The sequence below is a fragment of the Felis catus genome, chromosome D4 (genome assembly GCF_018350175.1).
Source record: "Felis catus isolate Fca126 chromosome D4, F.catus_Fca126_mat1.0, whole genome shotgun sequence".
NCBI lineage: Eukaryota > Metazoa > Chordata > Mammalia > Carnivora > Felidae > Felis > Felis catus.
In genome coordinates, this window is record NC_058380.1 from 52,450,641 (window position 1) to 52,469,338 (window position 18,698).

General features: G+C 37.4%; 1 long non-coding RNA gene across 2 annotated transcripts in view; it reads left to right on the forward strand.

Moving 5' to 3' along the window:
- The first annotated feature begins 2,545 nt into the window (after positions 1-2,545).
- Positions 2,546-18,698, forward strand: part of LOC123381609 — a 46,036-nt gene continuing 29,883 nt past the window's right edge. For both annotated transcript variants that reach the window (XR_006588837.1, XR_006588838.1), the window contains exons 1-2: positions 2,546-2,845; positions 9,699-9,801. This is a non-coding gene — a long non-coding RNA (uncharacterized LOC123381609). The remainder of the gene's footprint in view (positions 2,846-9,698; positions 9,802-18,698) is intronic.

An 18,698-nucleotide genomic window follows, 5' to 3' on the forward strand; every position in this document is an offset into this window, starting at 1 on the left:
TTCTATGAGTTTGGACAAATATATAAGAACACATGGTTACCATTATAGTATAATGCAGTATAGTTTTACTTCCTTAAAAATCCTTGGTGCGGGGCGCCTGGGTGTCTTAGTTGTTAAAGCGTCGGACTTCGACTCAGATCATGATTTCACAGTGTATGGGTTTGAGCCCTGCATCTTGTTCTGTGCTGACAGCTCAGAGCCTGGAGACTGAGTCAGATTCTGGGTCTCCCTCTTTCTCTGCCTCTCCCCTGCTCGTGCTCTGTCTCTCTCAAAAATAAATAAGCATTAAAAAATCATTTAAAAAAATCCTTGGTGCTATGCATACTTACCTCTCCCTTCCCACAACTTCTTGCAATGACTGATCATTTTATTGTTTTCATAGATTTACTTTTCCGGAATACCATATAGTTGGAATCATACAGTATGCAGCCTTTTCAGATTGATTTCTTCCACTTGGTTATATGCATTTAAGTTCCCTCTGTATCTTTTCATGACTTGATAGCTCTTTTTTTGTTGTTGCATTTTGTTGTTTCTTGTTTTTTTCAATGATGAATAATATTCGATTTCTAGATGTACCATAGTTGTTTTTTTTAAGTTATTGAAATTCTAGTTAGGTAGCATACAGTGTAATATTAGTTTCAGGTGTACAATATAGTGATTCAATGCTTCCATAAAACACTCTGTGCTCATCATAAATGCACTCCTTAATCTCCAACACTCATTTAAGTTATCCCCCATCCATCTCCCCTCTGGTAACTATCAGTTCTCTATATAGTTAAGAGTCTGTTTCTTTGTTTGTTGGTTTTTCACCTTTGCTCATTTGTTTTGTTTCTTAAATTCCACATACGAGTGAAATCATACGGTATTTGTCTTTGTCTGACTTGCTGTCCTCTGAGCATATCAGTTATAGTCCTTTTTATCTCATTTTTTTAAGTATTTTCTCCAGAGTTCGCAATATTCTAGGGAATAAGAATAAGAAAAATGAATGTTTTCTTTTACCTTTACTTATTCTTTTTCTGTGCTCTTCCTTTCATTATGTAGAACTGGATTTCTGACCTATATCATTTTCCTTATCTCTGAAGGACTTTTTTTTTTAATTTTATTTTTAATTTTTTAAAATTTACATCCAAATTAGTTAGCATATAGTGAAACAATGATTTCAGGAGTAGATTCCTTAATGCCCCTTACCCATTTAGCCCATCCCCCCTCCCACAACCCCTCCTATAACCCTCAGTTTGTTCTCCATATTTAAGAGTCTCTTATGTTTTGTTCTCACTCTTTTTATATTATTTTTGTTTCTCTTCCCTTATGTTCATCTGTTTTGTCTCTTAAAGTCCTCATATGAGTGAAGTCATATGATATTTGTCTTTCTCTGACGGACTAATTTCACTTAGCATAATACCCTCCAGTTCCGTCCACGTAGTTGCAAATCTTTTAATATTTATTGCAAGGCAGGTTTACTGGTAATAAATTCCTTGAATTTTTTGTTTGTCTGAGAAAGTATTTCTTCTTCAGTTTTGAGGGGTCATTTCACAGGGTACAGAATTTAGGTTGGTGGGTATTTTTTTTCCTCTCAGCACTTTAAATATTTTACTCCACTCTTCTTGCTTCCATGTTTTCTGAGAAGATGATGTAAGTTTTATCTTTGCTTTTTATAGGTATGATTTTTTCCCCTCTGCCTTCTTTCAGGATTTTTTTTTAAATCTTTGAATTTCTGTCGCTTAAAAATGATATGCCTGCATGTCTTTTTTGGCGTTTATCCTGCTTGAAGTTCCCTTAGTTTTTCTGGTTTTGTGATTTGGCATCTGACATTAATTTGGGGAAAATTCTCCGTCCTAATTGTTTCAAATATTGCTTCTGTTACCTTTTCTCTTTTTTCTTCTTGTATTTCCCTTATGCATACATTACACCTTTTGTAGTTCTCCCACAGTCCTTAGATACTCTGGTTGTTTAGTCCCTTTTTTCTGTTTGCCTTTTACTTTCGGAGGTTTCTATTGAAATATTGTCAGACTCAGCAATTGTCTCTTCAGGTGTGCCCTATTTAATGACCTCAAATCAAGCACTTTATCTCTGTCATGGTATTTCTGACCTCTAGCAGTTCTTTTTGGGATTTTCTTAGAACTTCCACCCCTCTGCTCACATTGTCCATCTAATCTGGTGTGCTGCCTACTTTATCCATTAGGGCCCTTAGCATATCATTCATAGTTGTTTTAAATTCCCAACTTGATAATTCTAACATCCCTGCCATATCTGAATTTGGTTCTGATATTTGCTCTGTCTCTTCAAAATGTATTTTTTGTCTTTTAGTATGTCTTATAACTTTTTCTTAATAGTTGGGTGTGTCATACTGAGTAAAAGAAATTGTAAATAGGCCTTTAGTCTCCCCATGTGTAAGGTTAAATGGCACTGGAGTGGAGTAGCTCTCTTTTCCCACATGGGGGATTAGAACCAGCTGAGATTGGATATTTCCCCTCCCCTAGGCCCAATTAAGCTCTGATAAGACACCTGTAGGTTAGGCTCTGATTGGTTAGTTTCTCCTGGGGAGGGACCTTTTTAAGAACAGAATGCTCTGGTGTATTTCAAAATGGTTCCCCCTTTTCCCCTTGTAGTATGCAGGAGGGCGTGTTTTTTTTTTCCCCCTCCAATGTCCGTTTCCAGAACTGGATACAAGTCTAGGAGGTAAACCCACTAAAGTGTGGGTTCCTTCCACTGTGAGTGATTCCCCTGGATTTTCACTCAAAGGGTTGTCCACACCAAGCCTCCAACAATTTTTCAGTTACGGTTCTTGTTTCCCTACCTTGAAACCGGTTTCTGCAGACATTTTGGTGTGTGAGTTTCTGCTCTGGTACGTGACGATTCTCTGTATTCACTTGTTGGTCTCTCCAATTTGGGGGGCACTGGTTTGTTCTGTGACCTCACTTCTCTTATGGATTTAAGAAGAATTGTTTGTTTTCCAGTTTGTTCTGAATTTTACTTGTTCTTCGGATGGAGTGGTTGCTTCCAAAAGTGAGTGATGCTGAGATCTCTGACAAGCATTTCTAAACAGCACTGTTTTTTACAAAATGTTATTTTTGTAGTGTCTATTGGCAGGGTGGCACTAGAGAGATAGGTTAAAGCAATGCTATAACTTGAAGCAGCTGGGATGGTTTTGGTTGCACCCAGCAGAAAACTCAAAATTCAGAAGGACTTTAATAATGAGGTTATCTATTACCTCATACCAGAAACAGCCTAGAAGTAGGGTGATGATCAAGGGTAGTTTAGTTCAGAAGATTACGAGGTCATCAAGTGCCCAAGTTCTATCTTTCTGCTTTACTGCCTTCAATAGGGAGTTTTTGTCCTCAGAATGTTTTAATGCCAATATCTTGTTCTTGATATTGTAGTATAATTCTGCCAGATGTTACATTTTGAGGAAATTGGTTATAAGGAGTTACAACTGATTATAAGGAATCTCTGTATTACTTCCTATAACCATATGTGAACATACAATTCAAAAGATAAAGTTTAATGTAAGACACTAAGAAGTGCAAGTAATTTAATATTAGACACTAAGTGTGTGTTAGAGCGTATTTGGAGGTGTGAATAAATAAATTGGTAGGATAGGGTCCTGGAAGGACTTGACATTTATGTTTTAAAGTTTGTATTTTATCTTGCCAGTGATGTCATAACATTACGTTAAGTTTTAAGTTGGTAGTGTAACAAATTATCGTAAACTTACTGGTTTAAAATAACATAAAATTTGCATCTTAAAATTGAAGTCAGAAGTCTGAAATGGATTTCACTGATTTTTCCCTCACCCACCCCCCACAATTATCTGCAGGGCTATATGTGTGTGGTTTTGTGGTAATTATAAGAGAAAATCTGTCCTCTTGTTTTTTCCAATGTTGAGAGCTGGTCTGCATTCCTTGGCAAGTAATTTATTCCTCCATTTTCAAAGCGAAGATAGTGGCATTTTTAGGCATTTCACTGACTGACCCCTCCTCCCTTCCTCCTACTTATAAGGACCAGGATAATGTGATCATCTCAGGATTGTTAACTTAATCACACCTGCAAAATCCCTTTTGCCATGGAATGTTGTCTAACTTCAGGTTCTAGGAATTAGGACATGGACCTCTCTTACAGAAACATTATTCACAGACATTCATTGCAGGTGACTTGTAAGACAACTAAAAGAATCAAAGGTTGAAATTGAGTACATGTAATAGATGTTTAAAGTGTGTCTCGCAATTGAGTCTGGTGGTAAAATTTGCCTGTTCCTCAACGTCTTCCAATCCTGGGCCCATGGCTGAACTCAAAGTAGAAAAACTTAATGACATAATTATTTTGCGCTAGATTGACATGACAGATCATGAATGTTCTTTTAGTAATACCCCTGTGGACTTTGACGTTTTTCCCTGTCCCAATTTTTTTGCTGTTTAAATATTGGAATTATTTCAAAGATTGCAAACATGCAAGGTCTACACAACTGTCTATTAAATGCTGCCTCGTTTTTACTGCCTCTTTTCAAACAAGCAAGATCTGATGGTGGTCTGGCTTCTATGAGACTCTTGTATTGAAAAGACTGGGGTTCCTTAATTCTCACTGGATTTTTTACCCTGAAGATTCATTTGGGAAAATAGCTGCTGATGTCGGGATTCATCTGTTCGATTTTGCTTGGGGTGGATATTAATTTCAAAATTGAAAACACTCTTGTGCAGCACAAAACTTACTACAATTAACTTGTTCAAAGTGAAGAAAATTCAGTATGACTTGGACATTTATTCTGGCTTTAGCCAGGTAAAAATAATTTTGCTGAAATTTTCCATGTACAGGCTGTCATCTATTCTTTTTTTCATCTCTGAAGGTGAAATATCCATAGACAGGACTCTAAACATTGTCCTTTAGAGATTTGTACAAAGGACTTCTATAACCAGGTTTATAGTTCAGAAATAGTTTAGCTGCAGTGTAAAGGGTGTTTGATTTGGGGACTAGGAATTATTTGTATTAATTTGTGTCGGCTTTTCATAGTATTTTTCTATTTCTGTGAGATGAGAGCTCACAAGAGTCTGTCCTTGGATATTGCTTAACAGCACAGATATTATTAGTTAAAGCAACATAAACATGCTTTGTATTACGTTATCGAGTCTTTGTTTGGCACAAAGAATTTCCACAGAGATATTTCACCTGATGAGAAAATGTGAAACTCCACCAAATCTAGTTGCTCGATGGCTTAACCAACTAGACTGTCATAGCATGAAATTTTAACAAAGTTGACAATAAATTGTAAATGAGCTCAGTGTTATAACTTGCCATGGAGTAGCAAAAAGAGGTGAAAATATGAAGGGCAGAGCCAGTGAAATTAACATTTAAAGCAGCAATCAATGAAAGGATCATTCAGAATCTCTGTATACACTAGGATCCCAGACGTAGAACTCAAAGCAGAGCTTCTAAAATTTTGGCTCCAGTTTCTGTAGTACTTTAAGGGAACATTGATACTAACTTGCTGACACCATTTTAAATTGTCCTTTCAGAGGCTGAATAGAAATCCCCACCTCCCTATTATTACTCTGTAACTATTTGGCATGACTTATCCCTGAATGTCAAAGAGATTTACCATAATACCTTGTCATAAATGTAATAATTCCCTGGCATCCTTGGGATAATAGGGAGTTTTCCAAAAGCCAAGTGCAATGTGAAAGACAGAAAAAATGAGAATTCACTTCTTTGTTTTTAGGCCCCAAATATCTGTACTAATATGTATATTCTTTCTTTGGACACTGCAAGAATTAGCTGCCCACTATGAGTCTGTGAAATGTTTCTGTACTTGCAGGGGGATATATTTTGTGACCAAGTTACTAAAGAGAGCTTGTTTGGAGGAAAATAGAGAACATTGTGAAGGAACACCACAAACTACCCATCTAGAATTGCTGAAAGAATTGGAAGAGAAAACAGATGAGTGGAAAATAGATAGCTGCTTTTTGGCATTTAAATGGTTGTTCTGTCTAGCTCCTGAAGTTCTAACATAGGAAATTAACAGGAAACATGCTTCAGTCTCACATCAAGGCTTAGAAAATGAGAAATATCCGGTGATGGACTATGAGCTCCCCATCACTCAAGTGTTTAACTGAAAGCTGGATTGCCATTTTCCCACTATGTCGTTGAAAGAATTGCCTGTGTTGTGCATGAGAATCGATTGCAGGAATGTGATCCCATTTCTCTTTATATTTCTGTGATTACCCAGCCTAACAAAGGGAGACGCTAAGACGTTCAACTCCCCAATGAAGGGTGTAATGGTCTGATGCACCAGGAAAGAAGACGAGCAAGATTCACAACAGACAAATCTAGCTGAAGTCCAGGAGAATTGTCACTAATTATTCATGGCATACTAGACTCTGTTTGCTTGCAAATATATGAAATAAACACTCTAGGCCATAAATAATACAACTCATTATGTTGATCTTTCTTCTGTAAAGTATACAGAATGTAATGTATCATAAACGTTTTAATGATTGTTATCTTTATCCTCTATAAACAATGTAGCAATTCTTTAAGAATCTTAATCTTCTTAGTTTTAGATGTGTTTTGGGAACTTGTAGCTAATTCAAAACAATGATGGAAACAGTTTAGCGATCGTTTAGTTTCGTTTTGTTTTGTTCTGGGAGAATATCCTGAATTTGCTCCATAGTCACCATCCTTTGGAGTTTATTTCTGATTGATTTCCCTGGTCCTTGAATTCTAGTGAAATGTGCACATTGACGGTACTTTGTCCAATATGGCAGAGCTACCACGGAGTTCATGAATTTCCTAATACCCCTAAGTAATCCAGGAAGGATATAGACAGTGGTAAGACTTGCTAATAAGAGCCACATGGTAAGGAGATGAGGAATTTAGGCCTAAGGAGGTGAAAACAAAGCAAAGCGCAAATTCTTGAGCTACTCACTGCTGTTTCTTTAATGAGATACATTGCTTTGATTTATTGTATTCCATAGTCCCTTACTTCAATTTCATCCTTTTCCTACTCATTTATTTTCCTTTAGTATCTGGCCCAAATGAGAGATTATCTCCTATGACCCAATCCAGATGGAGTCTTAAAACAGACAAAGAAGATAAGGTCAAAGAAACAGCTGAATTTAGAGTACATATCCTCCAGATTTATATTATGGACTTTATCTGAAAGATTGAAAAGCATTCTTCACTTTAATGAATTGAACATGATTGGGTCTGGATTAAATCACTATGTGTCATTCAACCAGAAGTTCAACTTATTACTGCACCTGATTCCAGTTAAATTTTTTATGAGATACACAACTGGGGAAATTTGAAGCTGCTACCATAAGAGTAGAAGCCAAATTCCTCCAGAGATTTTTATGCAGCACCATGCCACCCTGTACAATGGAAAATGCTATCAGAAAAGTATTTTACTATAGAAAATAATTCAAAATAGAAAGAAACAAAGCAGACATTCACTGACATACTCCCTTTAGTTGTGTGAAGAAAAACAGGTCGAATATATTTATATCCCTACCTGAATATCTGTTAGTATCTGGAGGTCTTGAAGCAATGAATTGAATGGGGGAGGAACAGAGAGAGAGAGAGGGAGACACAGAATCCAAAGCAGGTTCGAAGCTCGGAGCTGCCTGCACAGGGCCTAATGTAGGGCTTGAACTCAGGAGCAGTGAGATCATGACCAGAACCGAAGTCGGATACTCACCAACTGAGCCTCCCAGGCACCCCACACAATGAATTTTGGTAAGCAGTAGTTTGAGAAGTAAGGATTCATTGTTGCAGTAATTTTAAAAACCCTGAACCACCACATAGGTGAACATAATAGGATCCCCAATTACTAATATCAAACATCAGCAGTGATAGACCACAAAGAAATCAAACCACCGTTCTTTTTTATATCCTTTGTTTTATTCTGTTGGGAACTTATTTCTGGTTCAGTTAATCTTGATAGGACCAAAAGAATTGTTAGAAATACATGCTTGATGAATGGACTCGTGGTGCACAATGAGTTCAACTCTTTCTAAATCCTCACATGTAGAACATTTTTCTTTTTTCCCTTCAAGAGTATCATGCAATAAAATGTAGTGACCCTGTTAAAGGAAAGATCGTGTTTAAAGTATATATTAGCATAAAGTTTATTTTAAAGTACTGTGAATTTTGTTATTTGTAAATCTAAATTTTGCAAATTCAACTGTTCTCTCATGCTCAAAATAAAGTGTGACTTTTCTGAGAAAAGGAGTAAACCTTTAACCTTAAATTTTTAATGTTTTTTAACTTATTTTTGAGACAGAGAGCGTGAGCAGGGGAGGGGGCAGAGAGAGAGTGAGACCCAGAACCTGAAGAGGCTCCGGGCTCTGAGCTGTCAGCACAGAGCCCCACGCGGAGCTCAAACCCACAAACCCTGAGATCATGACCTGAGCCGAAGTTGGACACCTAATCAACTGAACCACCCAGGCGCCCCAATAAACCCTTACCCTAACAGCAAATGTACAAGAGTTTCACTTTGAGCCGAGGAACATCTATCTACAAAAGGGTCCCTCTGTTTTTCTTTAGCCATGGCTAAGGTCTGAATGAAAAATGTATGAAATGTATGAAAAATGGCTTTTAAATAAGTCCTATATTCCTACTTATGACAAATTGAAGATATGAAAGCAAGTTTTGGCATCCTGAGTTTGCTGATTGGTGAAATCCAAGGCAGTTCCACAGCCCTTAAGAAAGATGTTAGCCTTCTGAGGGCCAACTTAACTGTTAAACACAATAGACACGCTGCCTCAGTCTGGCCATAATTTCAGGGGCTCTTTAAAATGTTTTCAACTTAAAATTTTTATTAGGAAAAATAAGCTTTGGGGTGAAAAACTGTAATAAGTTATTAATAATGTTTTATGCCAATGCATTTGAAAAACATAATTTTCATATCTTTATAGAGGAAGGAGCCTACAAAGGCAAAAGTACCTAGGATGCATGAAATTCATGATGTTTCCCCACTCACTCTGATCTATAAAAATAATGAAAGAGGGGATAGAAAAAAATGTTTTGTGCAATAGTAGGTTCTGTTTCTTAGATTCTGGACATTCCAAAAATAAATTTTAGCCAATTTATCGATCATTCATTGAGTGGTTACTAGTTAACTTCAAGCTGAATTGGTAGATAGAATGTGAATCTAGCCCGCATGTTTCAGCTGGAGCCCAAAACGTTGTTTGCTTCATTTAAGAGAAAATTGACCTTCCACATGACCCTGCTTCACCAGTTACTCATTCAAAGACAGTACTGGGTCTCCAGTTCAGTGCATTTCCGGTTGGATGATCTGTGATGCTATGATTCTACTGCAATGTATTGCTCAAATCTTTTATGTGAATGTAGCACCTGGTCCCTCTTCAATGTTTTATGGAACAGAAAATTCAGGAATAAAGCCAGAACAACTTCCACTGGCAGATGCCAAATTCTTCCTAAGGTGATTATATGCACCTATATAGGGATTTCTCCATGGTGGTTACTGGCACTATCTTGTTGAGGGCAGAACTTTGAACTGGAGGTGAACAAACCTGATTCTTGACTCCTGTTTCTGGTATCTCCTAAGTTTCTTGACCTTGAACTAAGATACATTCCATCTTGGATTTCGTGTGTTTAATTAAAAAAAAAAAAAAAAAGCTGATTTCTGGGATCTTTCCTACCTCTAAGTGTCTGTAATGCCATAAAACTGTTCTTTTGTTTTCTAGCATGTCTTTCTATGATGTCTGCTTCCATTGCCTGCGATCGGAACTGCTAATCAGCAATTGCTGGGATCTCCTATTGACATTGAGGCCTTGAAATTGTCCACAGGTATTTATGATAAACATTACCTCCAGGCTGTAGCATACCTGCCTACTTTTTAGGAGGCTCTTTTGTAATTGCTGTATGTCAAAGATCCACATCTCATATCCTTGGGGCGGTTAGATAATATGCTTAAATAAGGATTACACTCTGAGTTAACTTGGCCTTCTTCTGTGAAGCTTCATGCATGTCAAGCTGCCTTTGTGATTGGCTTTTTGACCATTTGATTTACTATGAAAGGTAGAAGGAATCAGTAGGGTGGTTTAAAGCTTTCTAATAATGAGGAAGTTTGTTAACTATTTATAGCATTTCCTTGTTGCTGGCTTGTACATGGTTTGAATTTCTTACAAAACTAATCATCTATATCTTGATCTAGGTATCTAGCAAAGTGATATAAGATCATACCATGTTGTAAATGTGAATTGTATTTTTGCACTGCTTTAATGCAAACTAATTATGTGGTTTTGTTTAATTCTGAAAGGTACACAGCATAAGGTGATTTCTTTGTAAATGATTACATCTATAATAAACACAGGTATTCTTTTTCTTTTATTAAAAATGGCTGAACCATAAAAATATATATCCTAATGTACTAGCTAGGTCTTCCAGTACAATGATGAATAGAAGAAATGTAATGGATCATCCTTATCTTGTACTTGCCCTCAGGAAAAACGCTGACTATTTCATCTCTAAGTACGTTGTTGGCAATCAATATTCTATAGATCTATTTGTTAGAAATGACGTAGTTGAACTAGTTCCCTTATATTTCTATAAATAGTTTGCTGAGAGTTTTGATCATGAAAGATTGTTCAATTTTATCAAATTATTTTTTACACTTAGTAAAATAATCATGATATTCTCATTGTTTTGTAACATTTTGAATTGTGTTGTTTTCACACTTAGCATCATATATAAGCTGTCTGCACTATCCTCTAAAGCCAGTCTCTGAAACTCTCCTTTCTCACCTACTCTAGACCCCTTGGTGGCAATATTTCTCCTAGGTGTTGTCTGTATTTATGGTCTCTAATTTTTACCCTTACATCTTTCAACATTTTCTTGAGAAAATGTTAGCATGAAGAGAATTTGAAAGAATTGCACAGTGAAATCACGTATACCCACAATCTAGATTCTACCATTACCCTTTTATTGTTGTTGCTTTCACATACCTATCTCTATGGTACTCTCTCAATTCATCTTGTATTTGAGGTATTTTGAATTAAGTTGGAATTGTCCCTGTATTTCACCAATAAATAACATGCATGTCATCAGAGTTTCCCCTTTTGATTCTCTGGAGGGGAAGATTTAAAATTGGTATTCTTTGTTTCTTCAGTAGGTGGGAAAGTTCTCTGAAATCATCCAGGTGTTGAGCTTTCTTGGTGGAAAGGTTTTCATTTACTGATTCAGTATTTTCAAACAGACATAGGATTCTATTCCCATTTTCCATTTCCTCTTGACTTTGAGTATATATTCTTTAAAATTATTTTGAAATAAGTGTAGATTTACAAGAGGTTGGAAGAAATAATACAGAAAGATCCCATTTACCCTTCACTCAATTTCCCCCAATGTTAATATCTTATGTAACTATATTCCAGTATTACAACCAAGAAATTAACATTGATACAGTCTACTGATCTTATTCAAATTTCATCAGGCTTACATGTACTCATTTGTGTGTGTGTGTGTGTGTGTGTGTGTGTGTGTGTGTGTGTATTTAGTTTTCCACGGTTTATCACATAAGTATACTCCTGTGGCCACAACCACAGTGAAGGCACAGAACAGTTCCATCATCCCTCATGCTTTTATGAAAATAGCTGTCTCTTTTCATAATCTATTTTCCCTTTCTGTTATTTTGTCATGTCCTGAATGTTAAATAAATGGAACTATAAAGTATGTAACCCAGGACTGGTTTTTCTTCAGTGACCAATATTCCCTTAATACAAGTTGTTGGAGGTGTCTGTTGCCTTTTTTGCTAAGTAATATTCCAAGGTGTAGGGTAACATGGTTTGTTTAAGCTTTTGCTAATTGAAAAATATTTAGGTTGCTTCCAGTTTGGGGTTATCAAGGAATAAAGCTGCTGTAAATGTTAGTATGCAGGGTTTTGTCTGAGCACAAGTTTTCTCTCCAACTTGCATCATAATCTCCCCCCTCCCCCCTTAATGGGTCACTACCAACAATAAATAATATTTCTATATTATCTCTCAAAATCCTTTTTAAAACCCCCACATTCCTCTGGCTGTTGCAATATTTCCCATTTCCTCTATCATAAGGAAAATTACCTTGAGGTAATGGTAACTTCCAAGTACACTACTAGGCAAGCTGCCTCAGTGTCCTAGAACAAAAATGTTCAAAGACCGAATTAAAATGCTTTAAATATTTGGTTTGTTAAATCAATACAAAATACACTGAGAACCAAAAGACTTAAAGTAAGTTTACAAATTTAGGATAAGGTGCAAACAGAGTATGTGGAAGACATATACTCTCTGATCTTGGGTTATACAATGGCCATATCTCCATTCTTTCTTATCTTCTTAAAATATAGCAATCTTAGAGTTACTCTTAATTTATCTGTTTAACCACCCATACACAAGTCTTGAAGTATCTACATACAAAATGAATTCTGACTACACACACTCCTTATCATCTCAACTGCTACCATTCCAGCCAACACCTCAACTTTTTCTTTCAAGACTAGCACAATATTAGCTTAAGTCATTTCATAAGAATCAGTTTCTTTGTCAACCTTCCACAGTTATCTTCGAACAATGAAAGTTCCTTTTCGAAATCTATTAGCCTCCAAGCACACCTGTGAGGCCCCTACTAGATTCTCAGTTTTTTTTTTTTTTTTCCTGAGTCTGACCATTCCTGAAATATTTCCAGTGAATCCCAGGCATAGTTCCTTTGCTGTTGTATCTTCTGACTGGAAAGCTCTTAAAACAGTCATAGGGATTTTCACCTCATTTAAGTGTGTGCATACATATCCCTTCCTCAGAGAGCATTTTCTTAGCTTTGTTACTGAAAAGAGCCAGATTGACCCTTACCACCTGTCATTTGATACTCTTCCTTTATTTCTTCAAAAAAATCAAAATTTCCAAAACTTTGAGAAATATGAACACAGGCATGTTTACATATATACACACATGTATATAATGTATACATGTATATAATGTATACATATATATGTACATGTTATACATACATGTGTTAGATATTTGCATATGTGTGTGTATTTTGCTTTTTTCTCTGCAACTTGGGAACTTTCCTCTCCTTCAACAATTAAATTCTGTTAAGATAGGAACACGTAGAATAGTGGCTGAAACAACATATCAGACATTGACTAAAAAAGGACAAAATACATGAATAAACATGAACAGCAAACAGGATGATGTTGGTTTCCATAATGCACTCTTGTCTTTTCTTTCAGATTCATTCCATGATTTTGTCTCCTTTGTTAAGTATACCTTGTACCAAAGTGCATATTGAGATCTTTGTAGGTGTGATGTTTTTTCAAATGTTGTGAAACAGGGGTGAAAGGCATCAAAGCTATGAAGAAAACATTTATGCCATGGAATCAGACACATACTACATAGTTTCTAAATCTCTCCTCTATTAGTGGTATTGAATTGTATTGCAGTTTATAAGGTGTTTTTTTTTTTTTTTTGGTTCATTATCTTAATTTAATCCCCAAAATAATCCCGTGAGTTACGGAAGTAAGATTTTCTTATATCCTTGTGAATAAGTAGATGTGAGGAGATTAAGTGTGCTATTCAGTGATACCTAATTAGTAGTAGAACTAGGATTTGAATTCCAAATCCTATACTCTTTCGGATATACTATGTCTTCTCAAACGATGCTAGCATGTAGGAAATAGTTTATTTAGTGGTGAATTTTAACTTATTGATGCATAAACTTTTTTCTAATAATATGCTTAACCAGGCTATTTTGTACTCCTATATCTCACTGAATAAACAGATGTTGAATGATATATCCACTTGATCCCATGATTTACCATTAATTAATTAGTTTGGTTCTTAATGATTATCAGTCCTGTTCATGTGAAACTTCAACATCATATTTTGATTTAAAGCTCCGTTCTTCCCGTCTTGCCAGAGCTGCTTGACTTAATTCTAACTTGGTGGGAGAAACCTTTCCTGGGGTTGTAACAGCCAAAATTGGGAGGGGGAAAAATGCTATCTCTGTATCTGATAAAGAAATGTTGCCTTCTCCTGCACATTAACAGTTAAATCCTTTTGGATTATTCCTACTTCCTCTGTATATAGGTGGCCAAATGTTGCCTCTTTCAGGGAGGCACACTAGTGTGTGCCTCTGAGGACCCCCTTTTTTGGTGCATTTTCCAAGAATGAGAGCTGTTGGTTGGTGATGTTACCTTCTTCATTTACTTCAGCTCTTGTCAGAGAGGTTCCATTCTGCCAGAGCTGAGCTTTGAAGGTCCTGTAGCCTCTTGGACACTTCGCCAGTCACCTGCTTGTAAACTGGGACAAACCGTAGAAATGTAGGATGTTTCACCTTATTCCAAGTCCATCTTGCTCTATGCCTCAGCAAAATCAGGAGCTATGTTAGTCAAGAGATTCAAAAAATTTTCAACCTAGTAAAAATAGGGTGGTTCAGATATCTCAATAAGGCTATTTTTTACATGCTTTTTTATCTTTTAAAAATGTTTTATTTGTTTTGAGAGAGAGGGAGCACAAGCAGGGGAGGGGCAGAGAGAGAGGGTGAGAGAATCCCAAGCAGGCCAGCACAGAGCCTGATGTGGGGCTCAATCTCATCAGTGAGATCATGACCTGAGCCTAGATCAAGAGTCAGTTGCTTAACCAAGTAAGCCACCCAGGTGCCCTCAAGTTTATATATTTCTGACTTATAAAAATTGTATGTGTTTAAAGTGTACAACTTGATTTATGTGTATCTTATACATGTATACATTGTGAAAGGATCACCATAATCAAGCTAATTAACATATCCATCACCTCTACATAGTTACCATTTTTTGTGTGTGTTGTTTTAATTTAAGATCTATCTTCACAAGTTTCAGACACACAACACTATATTTTTAAACTGTCCCCACCATGCTGTATATTAGCTCCCTAGAACTTCCTTATTTTGAAAAGCTGAAAATTAGTATTCCTTGACCATTAACACCCATTCCACACCCCCTTCCCTGAACCCTGACAACCAGCATTCTACTCTGGTTCTGAGTTTGACTGGTTTTGATTTCACATAGAGATGAGATCAGCACTATTTCCTTTCTGTGTCTTGTTTGTTTTGCTTAGCATAATGGTCTCCAGTTCCATCTGTGTAGTTGCAAATGGCAGTATTTCCTTCTTTTTAGATGTATGGGTGTATATTTGTTGCAAAACTTTTTCTTAATTATTCCTTTATAGCACCCCTGACTTTCCTCTATAGGGATAGAAACAGCCCTACCTTCTCCAATAAAGTAGGCTCCTGCTTAAGTCATTCCAGACTCCCCAGAGTCTTTTTCTGAAAGCCCAGTAGCGAAATGGCCTCACCCCACAACTGGAAGCCCTTAGAATGCAGAAATTTCTTTTTGCCCACTATTCACAGACATGATTCTGAGCTGCAATGCCCTGATGAGGGAAAAATAACATAAACAATAAATACGCTGTTATATAAACAATGACCGTTTTAAATATTGTGCTTTGACTTAAAGCACAGTTGATAAACTTCCTTCTCAAATCCCATAGAATTCAACTTGCTGAGATTTATGTTAAGAATGGAAAGATAGAGATAGATATAAACTCAGACTAATTGTATTTGATGATAAAGAAGATGTACCTTGCTTGAGTGGCAACTGATACAGTGTAGAATGTCAGAGATGAAAGAGCTGGCTGGAATGTCTTTACCTATTTAACAAAGGTGACATTGAATACAAAATTATACACTGAATCAGCTACTTTGGGAAAGAAAGATAACTTCAGGGAGCTTTGCTATCTCAGAGAATCATATTAAAAATGTAATTTTTTAAAATAAAAGTTGTGAAATTGTAATCTAATCTTTTGCAGAGTCATAAATGGAGTACATTTTATTTAGTGCTTTGTTGCATAATTATTTTAAGGGTTCAGTGGTTCATTCAGACATCCATAATATAGTGTAGTTTGTTTGAATTCAGTTTGCTAATATTTTGTTGAAAGTTTTTGCACTGGGATATTATTTTGCACTGGGATATTGATCCATAAGTTTCTTGTATGATAGTGTCTGGTGGTGCAGGGTGCCAAGTGCATGGACATGTGGTGGCACCAGGTCTGGGCAAGGCTTAGGTCTCTTTGGTTCAAGTTGCTGAGGGTTCACAGCATTGGCCATCACGTGTTCCTTGGAGAGTGCTGTGGGTGTCCACATCGGATACAGGGCTATTAGGTTCCTTGGCAGCACTCACAGGCCCAGTGGTCAGAGACCAAGGTAGGAAACAGTGCTAGCCGGAGTCACTGGTGTGCACACACTCAGCTGTGGAAGCCAGCCATGGGTGTCTGTGGAGTGGCAGGGGCTGATTACAGACACATGCACAGTGGTGGAATCAGGCAAGAGAGAAGGACCAGAGCCAACTCCAGGCATGCTGGCAGCTGCAGAAGCATGTGTGTGCACAGCTAGAGGGGTTAGCTGCAGGTGTGTGCAGTGGTGAAGGCCAGTGTCAGAAAACAGGGTCTGATTTGGGTCCACAAGCAGCTGTGGGGTCCCTGGCCATCAGCATGCTCTCTAGTGGCTTCACAGTCTTTCTTAGGCATTCACACCCCATTGGAGGCCAGTGTAAGACGTTGGACTGGTGACATACAAATATACGGCTGGGGGGGGGGCGGCTAGCCTCAAGCATATACGTGAGTTTGGAGGTCACCCATGGGGATCAGGTCTGTCATCTTGCACTGTGCAGTTGGGGAGGCCTAGGCTGGCTACAAGTGCATTCCCAGGGCTCGGGTCATTGGTGGGGTAAGGAGCTAGAAGGACTCCAGTTGGTGACATCAGTGAACGTGAATACCTGTGGGGTAAAAACTGGTGAAATAATCTGCAGTATTCACAGAAATGCATGCTGACCTTTGGTTTTATTCAGTGGTGAAAGCTGCTGTGTTTGCAGAGCAGATTGCTGTGAATTGCACTTGCTCCTGCTGGGTGGATACCATGGATAGCTCCCGCTTTTTTTCCTTTTTTTTTTTCTGGCCATCTCAGAGTGTCTTTGTTTTGCTAGTCTGCGTGAGGTCAAACTGAAGTAGGACTCTTGGGATGCCCCAGAAGGCTTGGGAAGCTGGTTGCTCACTCTGCTCTTTCTTTCCCAGCAAAGGGACTCCTTTCGAGTTGGGCAGCTTCCTTTGGCTGTGCAATGCCGGCTTGGGGGATGGGATGATGATGTAAAATTAAGGTCTTTTTTTTTTTTTTTTAATGTAGTTACTCTCAGATTTCTTTGTTCCATTTGTTGAAATTTCTTGTGTACTTCAGAGCTCCCCCAGAGCTTTTTGTTTGTTGATAGCTAATTGTTGATCTCTGAGGGAGACAGACTGGGGTCCACTACACCACTCTTTTGGTGATGTCATTCTCCTATCATGGTCTTTTCTTTTTCATTCCAGCTTCTGTACTGTTTCTAGAGAGAATCACCAAAACCTTAAAAAAAAAAAGCCTATTAAAATGGAGGCCTCTTTATCTGTAATTCTTCCTAATTTCTTTCTCCTCTCTTTCCCTTCCCCTTCCCCCTCCCTTCCCCCCTTCCCCCTCCCTTCCCCCCTTCCCCCCTTCTTTCCTATTCAATGAAAGCAGGAATTTTGTCTTCATTCTTCACTGCTTTATTCCACACAAATAGCACATAGGGAAGTACTTAATGTTTAATGTAATAGATACATAAGTATCATTTTCCATATATCCCATGAGTCCATACCTTCAAATCCTTACTCATGCTCGTAATAAATCCTTTACTCTCTAAGGATGATTTGACCTCAGTATTGTATATTGTATATATTTGTATTGTATATTGTATATTGCCTTATATCTTCTTCTGGAAATATTACAGTCAAGATTTAATGTTTAGGTCTGTGATCTACCCCAACTTAATATTTGTGTATGAGGTGAGTGTTTGATATTGTTTTTCCTCCCCACGCGAATATCTATTTTTTTAGTGCCAAAATAGTTTCCTTTACCCACATAATTGACTTGCCACATTAGTTTAAAATCAGTTAATCATGCGTGGGTGTGATTCGACCACTCATGTGTTGAATTTATCTATTTTTATTTTTATTTCATTTATTTTTTAATATGAAATTTATTGTCAAATTGGTTTCCATACAATACCCAGTGCTCATCCCAACAGGTGCCCTCCTCAATGCCCATCACCCACCTTCCCCTCGCTCCCTCCCACCCCCCATCAACCCTCAGTTTATTCTCAGTTTTTAAGAGTCTCTGATGGTTTGCCTTCGTCCCTCTCTTTTTTTTTCCTTCCCCTCCCCCATGGTCTTCTGTTAAGTTTCTCAGGATCCACATAAAAGTGAAAACATACGGTATCTGTCTTTCTCTGTATGACTTATTTCACTTAGCATCACACTCTCCAGTTCCATCCACGTTGCTACAAAAGGCCATATTTAATTCTTTCTCATTGTCACATAGTATCCCATTGTGTATGTAAACCACAATTTCTTTCTCCTTTCATCAGTTGATGGACATTTAGGCTTTTTCCATAATTTGGCTATTGTTGAAAGTGCTGCTATAAACATTTGGGTACAAGTGCCCTTATGCATCAGCACTCCTGTATCCCTTGGGTAAATTCCTAGCAGTGCTATTGCTGTGTCATAGGGTAGATCTATGTTTAATTTTTTTGAGGAAACTCCACACTGTTTTCCAGAGTGGCTGCACCAGTTTGCATTCCCACCATCGGTGCAAGAGAGTTCCCGTTTCTCCACATC